Genomic DNA, 8443 nt, shown 5'->3' with positions numbered 1-8443 from the left:
GAAATATCACTAACTATAACTAACTATATGTTTACTTGTTTTCTTAATAATCAGGGTGTCCCTAAAGTCTGGGCACATATGAAATATCACTAACTATAACTAACTATATGTTTACTTGTTTTCTTAATAATCAGGGTGTCCCTAAAGTCTGGGCACATATGAAATATCACTAACTATAACTAACTATATGTTTACTTGTTTTCTTAATAATCAGGGTGTCCCTAAAGTCTGGGCACATATGAAATATCACTAACTATAACTAACTATATGTTTACTTGTTTTCTTAATAATCAGGGTGTCCCTAAAGTCTGGGCACATATGAAATATTACTAACTATAACTAACTATATGTTTACTTGTTTTCTTAATAATCAGGGTGTCCCTAAAGTCTGGAAACACAAGAAATATCACTAACTATAACTAACTATATGTTTACTTGCTTTCTTATGATACAGGGTGTACCTAAAGTCTGGGCACATAAGAAATATCACTAACTATAACTAACTATATGTATACTTGTTTTCTTATTATACAGGGTGTCCCTAAAGTCTGGACACATAGGAAATATTACTAACTATAACTAACTATATGTTTACTTGTTGTCTTATAATACAGGGTGTCCCTAAAGTCTGGACACATAGGAAATATTACTAACTATAACTAACTATATGTTTACTTCTTGTCTTATAATACAGGGTGTCCCTAAAGTCTGGGCACATATGGAATATCACTAACTATAACTAACTATATGTTTACTTGTTTTGTTATTATACAGGGTGTCCCTAAAGTCTGGACACATAGGAAATATCACTAACTATAACTAACTATATGTTTACTTGTTTTCTTATTATACAGGGTGTCCCTAAAGTCTGGACCCATAGGAAATATTACTAACTATTACTAACTATAACTAACTATATGTTTACTTCTTGTCTTATAATACATGGTGTCCCTAAAGTGTGGACACACAGGAAATATCACTAACTATAACTAACTATAAGTTTACTTGTTTTCTTATTATACAGGGTGTCCCTAAAGTCTGGACACATAGGAAATATCACTAACTATAACTAACTATATGTTTACTTGTTTTCTTATTATACAGGGTGTCCCTAAAGTCTGGACACATAGGAAATATCACTAACTATAACTAACTATATGTTTACTTGTTTTCTTATTATACAGGGTGTCCCTAAAGTCTGGACACATAGGAAATATTACTAACTATAACTAACTATATGTTTACTTGTTGTCTTATAATACATGGTGTCCCTAAAGTGTTGACACATAGGAAATATTACTAACTATAACTACCTATATGTTTACTTGTTTTCTTAATAATCAGGGTGTCCCTAAAGTCTGGGCACATATGAAATATCACTAACTATAACTAACTATATGTTTACTTGCTTTCTTATAATACAGGGTGTACCTAAAGTCTGGGCACATAAGAAATATCACTAACTATAACTAACTATATGTTTACTTGTTTTCTTAATAATCAGGGTGTCCCTAAAGTCTGGGCACATATGAAATATCACTAACTATAACTAACTATATGTTTACTTGTTTTCTTAATAATCAGGGTGTCCCTAAAGTCTGGGCACATAAGAAATATCACTAACTATAACTAACTATATGTTTACTTGTTTTCTTAATAATCAGGGTGTCCCTAAAGTCTGGGCACATATGAAATATCACTAACTATAACTAACTATATGTTTACTTGTTTTCTTAATAATCAGGGTGTCCCTAAAGTCTGGGCACATATGAAATATCACTAACTATAACTAACTATATGTTTACTTGTTTTCTTAATAATCAGGGTGTCCCTAAAGTCTGGGCACATATGAAATATCACTAACTATAACTAACTATATGTTTACTTGTTTTCTTAATAATCAGGGTGTCCCTAAAGTCTGGGCACATATGAAATATTACTAACTATAACTAACTATATGTTTACTTGTTTTCTTAATAATCAGGGTGTCCCTAAAGTCTGGAAACACAGGAAATATCACTAACTATAACTAACTATATGTTTACTTGCTTTCTTATGATACAGGGTGTACCTAAAGTCTGGGCACATAAGAAATATCACTAACTATAACTAACTATATGTATACTTGTTTTCTTATTATACAGGGTGTCCCTAAAGTCTGGACACATAGGAAATATTACTAACTATAACTAACTATATGTTTACTTGTTGTCTTATAATACAGGGTGTCCCTAAAGTCTGGACACATAGGAAATATTACTAACTATAACTAACTATATGTTTACTTCTTGTCTTATAATACAGGGTGTCCCTAAAGTCTGGGCACATATGGAATATCACTAACTATAACTAACTATATGTTTACTTGTTTTGTTATTATACAGGGTGTCCCTAAAGTCTGGACACATAGGAAATATCACTAACTATAACTAACTATATGTTTACTTGTTTTCTTATTATACAGGGTGTCCCTAAAGTCTGGACCCATAGGAAATATTACTAACTATTACTAACTATAACTAACTATATGTTTACTTCTTGTCTTATAATACATGGTGTCCCTAAAGTGTTGACACACAGGAAATATCACTAACTATAACTAACTATAAGTTAACTTGTTTTCTTATTATACAGGGTGTCCCTAAAGTCTGGACACATAGGAAATATCACTAACTATAACTAACTATATGTTTACTTGTTTTCTTATTATACAGGCTGTCCCTAAAGTCTGGACACATAGGAAATGTTACTAACTATTACTAACTACATGTTTACTTCTTGTCTTATAATACATGGTGTCCCTAAAGTGTTGACACACAGGAAATATCACTAACTATAACTAACTATATGTATACTTGTTTTTTTATTATACAGGGTGTCCCTAAAGTCTGGACACATAGGAAATATTACTAACTATAACTAACTATATGTTTACTTGTTTTCTTATTATACAGGGTGTCCCTAAAGTCTGGACACATAGGAAATATCACTAACTATAACTAACTATATGTTTACTTGTTTTCTTATTATACAGGGTGTCCCTAAAGTCTGGACACATAGGAAATATTACTAACTATTACTAACTACATGTTTACTTCTTGTCTTATAATACATGGTGTCCCTAAAGTGTTGACACACAGGAAATATCACTAACTATAACTAACTACATGTTAACTTGTTTTCTTATTATACAGGGTGTCCCTAAAGTCTGGAAACACAGGAAATTTCACTAACTATAACTAACTATATGTTTACTTACTTTCTTATAATACAGGGTGTCCCTTAAGTCTGGGCACATAAGAAATATCACTAACTATAACTAACTATATGTTTACTTGTTTTCTTAATAATCAGGGTGTCCCTAAAGTCTGGACACATAGGAAATATCCCTAACTTTAACTAACTATATGTTTACTTGTTGTCTTATAATACAGGGTGTCCCTAAAGTCTGGGCACATATGAAATATCACTAACTATAACTAACTATATGTTTACTTGTTTTCTTATTATACAGGGTGTCCCTAAAGACTGGACACATAGGAAATATCACTAACTATAACTAACTACATGTTTACTTCTTGTCTTATAATACTTGGTGTCCCTAAAGTGTTGACACACAGGAAATATCACTAACTATAACTAACTATATGTTTACTTGTTGTCTTATAATACATGGTGTCCCTAAAGTGTTGACACACAGGAAATATCACTAACTATAACTAACTACATGTTTACTTGTTGTCTTATAATACAGGGTGTCCCTAAAGTCTGGAAACACAGGAAATATCACTAACTATAACTAACTATATGTTTACTTGCTTTCTCATAATACAGGGTGTCCCTAAAGTCTGGACACATAGGAAATATCACTAACTATATGTTTACTTGTTTTCTTATAATACAGGGTGTCCCTAAAGTCTGGACACATAGGAAATATCACTAACTAGAACTAACTGTATGTTTACTTGTTCTCTTATAATACAGGGTGTCCCTAAAGTGTTGACACACAGGAAATATCACTAACTATAACTAACTATATGTTTACTTGTTGTCTTATAATACAGGGTGTCCCTAAAGTCTGGACACACAGGAAATATCACTAACTATAACTAACTATATGTTTACTTGTTGTCTTATAATACAGGGTGTCCCTAAAGACTGGACACATAGGAAATATCACTAACTAGAACTAACTATATGTTTACTTGTTCTCTTATAATACAGGGTGTCCCTAAAGTGTTGACACACAGGAAATATCACTAACTAGAACTAACTATATGTTTACTTGTTCTCTTATAATACAGGGTGTCCCTAAAGTGTTGACACACAGGAAATATCACTAACTATAACTAACTATATGTTTACTTGTTGTCTTATAATACAGGGTGTCCCTAAAGTCTGGACACATAGGAAATATCACTAACTAGAACTAACTATATGTTTACTTGTTCTCTTATAATACAGGGTGTCCCTAAAGTCTGGACACATAGGAAATATTACTAACTATAACTAACTATATGTTTACTTGTTGTCTTATAATACAGGGTGTCCCTAAAGTCTGGGCACATATGGAATATCACTAACTATAACTAACTATATGTTTACTTGTTTTCTTATAATACAGGGTGTCCCTAAAGTCTGGACCCATAGGAAATATTACTAACTATCATTAACTACATGTTTACTTCTTGTCTTATAATACATGGTGTCCCTAAAGTGTTGACACACAGGAAATATCCCTAACTATAACTAACTACATGTTTACTTGTTTTCTTATTATACAGGGTGTCCCTAAAGTCTGGACACATAGGAAATATTACTAACTATTACTAACTACATGTTTACTTCTTGTCTTATAATACATGGTGTCCCTAAAGTGTTGACACACAGGAAATATCACTAACTATAACTAACTATATGTTAACTTGTTTTCTTATTATACAGGGTGTCCCTAAAGTCTGGACACATAGGAAATATTACTAATTATTACTAACTACATGTTTACTTCTTGTCTTATAATACATGGTGTCCCTAAAGTGTTGACACACAGGAAATATCACTAACTATAACTAACTATATGTTAACTTGTTTTCTTATTATACAGGGTGTCCCTAAAGTCTGGACACATAGGAAATATTACTAACTATAACTAACTATATGTTTACTTGTTGTCTTATAATACAGGGTGTCCCTAAAGTCTGGGCACATATGGAATATCACTAACTATAACTAACTATATGTTTACTTGTTTTCTTATTATACAGGGTGTCCCTAAAGTCTGGACACATAGGAAATATCACTAACTATAACTAATTATATGTTTACTTGTTTTCTTATAATACAGGGTGTCCCTAAAGTCTGGACCCATAGGAAATATTACTAACTATCATTAACTACATGTTTACTTCTTGTCTTATAATACATGGTGTCCCTAAAGTGTTGACACACAGGAAATATCACTAACTATAACTAACTACATGTTAACTTGTTTTCTTATTATACAGGGTGTCCCTAAAGTCTGGACACATAGGAAATATTACTAACTATTACTAACTACATGTTTACTTCTTGTCTTATAATACATGGTGTCCCTAAAGTGTTGACACACAGGAAATATCACTAACTATAACTAACTATATGTTTACTTGTTTTCTTATTATACAGGGTGTCCCTAAAGTCTGGACACATAGGAAATATTACTAACTATTACTAACTACATGTTTACTTCTTGTCTTATAATACATGGTGTCCCTAAAGTGTTGACACACAGGAAATATCACTAACTATAACCAACTACATGTTTACTTGTTTTCTTATTATACAGGGTGTCCCTAAAGTCTGGACACATAGGAAATATTACTAACTATTACTAACTACATGTTTACTTCTTGTCTTATAATACATGGTGTCCCTAAAGTGTTGACACACAGGAAATATCACTAACTATAACTAACTATATGTTAACTTGTTTTCTTATTATACAGGGTGTCCCTAAAGTCTGGACACATAGGAAATATTACTAACTATTACTAACTACATGTTTACTTGTTCTCTTATAATACATGGTGTCCCTAAAGTGTTGACACACAGGAAATATCACTAACTATAACTAACTATATGTTAACTTGTTTTCTTATTATACAGGGTGTCCCTAAAGTCTGGACACATAGGAAATATTACTAACTATTACTAACTACATGTTTACTTCTTGTCTTATAATACATGGTGTCCCTAAAGTGTTGACACACAGGAAATATCACTAACTATAACTAACTACATGTTTACTTGTTTTCTTATTATACAGGGTGTCCCTAAAGTCTGGACACATAGGAAATATTACTAACTATTACTAACTACATGTTTACTTCTTGTCTTATAATACATGGTGTCCCTAAAGTGTTGACACACAGGAAATATCACTAACTATAACTAACTATATGTTTACTTTTTTTCTAATTATACAGGGTGTCCCTAAAGTCTGGACACATATGAAATATTACTAACTATAACTAACTATATGTTTACTTGTTTTCTTATTATACAGGGTGTCCCTAAAGACTGGACACATAGGAAATATCACTAACTATAACTAACTACATGTTTACTTCTTGTCTTATAATACATGGTGTCCCTAAAGTGTTGACACACAGGAAATATCACTAACTATAACTAACTATATGTTTACTTGTTGTCTTATAATACATGGTGTCCCTAAAGTGTTGACACACAGGAAATATCACTAACTATAACTAACTACATGTTTACTTGTTGTCTTATAATACAGGGTGTCCCTAAAGTCTGGAAACACAGGAAATATCACTAACTATAACTAACTATATGTTTACTTGCTTTCTCATAATACAGGGTGTCCCTAAAGTCTGGACACATAGGAAATATCACTAACTATAACTAACTATATGTTTACTTGTTTTCTTATAATACAGGGTGTCCCTAAAGTCTGGACACATAGGAAATATCACTAACTAGAACTAACTATATGTTTACTTGTTCTCTTATAATACAGGGTGTCCCTAAAGTGTTGACACACAGGAAATATCACTAACTATAACTAACTATATGTTTACTTGTTTTCTTTTAATACAGGGTGTCCCTAAAGTCTTGACACATAGGAAATATTACTAACTATAACTAACTACATGTTTACTTGCTTTCTTATAATACAGGGTGTCCCTAAAGTGTGGACACATAGGAAATATCACTAACTATAACTAACTATATGTTTACTTGTTGTCTTATAATACATGGTGTCCCTAAAGTGTTGACACACAGGAAATATCACTAACTATAACTAACTACATGTTTACTTGTTGTCTTATAATACATGGTGTCTCTAAAGTCTGGAAACACAGGAAATATCACTAACTATAACTAACTATATGTTTACTTGCTTTCTTACAATACAGGGTGTCCCTAAAGTCTGGACACATAGGAAATATTACTAACTATAACTAACTATATGTTTACTTGTTTCTTATTATACAGGGTGTCCCTAAAGTGTGGACACATAGGAAATATCACTAACTATAACTAACTATATGTTTACTTGGTTTCTTTTAATACAGGGTGTCCCTAAAGTCTGGACACATAGGAAATATCACTAACTATAACTAACTATTTGCTTACTTGTTGTCTTATTATACAGGGTGTCCCTAAAGTCTGGAAACACAGGAAATATCACTAACTATAACTAACTATATGTTTACTTGTTGTCTTATTATACAGGGTGTCCCTAAAGTCTGGAAACACAGGAAATATCACTAACTATAACTAACTATATGTTTACTTGTTGTCCTATTATACAGGGTGTCCCTAAAGTCTGGAAACACAGGAAATATCACTAACTATAACTAACTATATGTTTACTTGTTGTCTTATTATACAGGGTGTCCCTAAAGTCTGGACATATAGGAAATATTACTAACTATAAAAAATACACACACAAACATATTGCATCACAAATAGTGGAAAACACATTAAAGATGTTTTTGAGTAATATTCTAATGAAATAAAATGTTCATTGACCAAAAATCGATTGAAATGTATTAAAAATATGCATTTTGCTTATGTGTCCAGACTTTAGGCACACCCTGTATTATCCAGGCGACAACCATGGAATATAAATGCAGATATTTGAAACATACAGTGAATTAATATAGCCTAACATTCTAATTATTTTTACCTGATGTTATCTTTTAATGACATTCCTAGGGCTTGATCTCTCCAAATTAACCAACAAGAATCATAAAATTTGTATGCTTTAACAACCTAAACATAAACAAGATGGCACAGTGATGAAGTGAGCATCCAACAAACACTTAAACTGTAGTTTTATTTATTTATTAGGAATTTAACATCACACTTTGGTTACATTCATGACAGGACAGGTAGTTACTTGATACACAAGATTTATCAGTTCAAGTTT

The sequence above is a fragment of the Trichomycterus rosablanca genome, chromosome 17 (assembly GCF_030014385.1).
Source record: "Trichomycterus rosablanca isolate fTriRos1 chromosome 17, fTriRos1.hap1, whole genome shotgun sequence".
NCBI lineage: Eukaryota > Metazoa > Chordata > Actinopteri > Siluriformes > Trichomycteridae > Trichomycterus > Trichomycterus rosablanca.
This window is presented reverse-complemented; position numbering follows the sequence as displayed.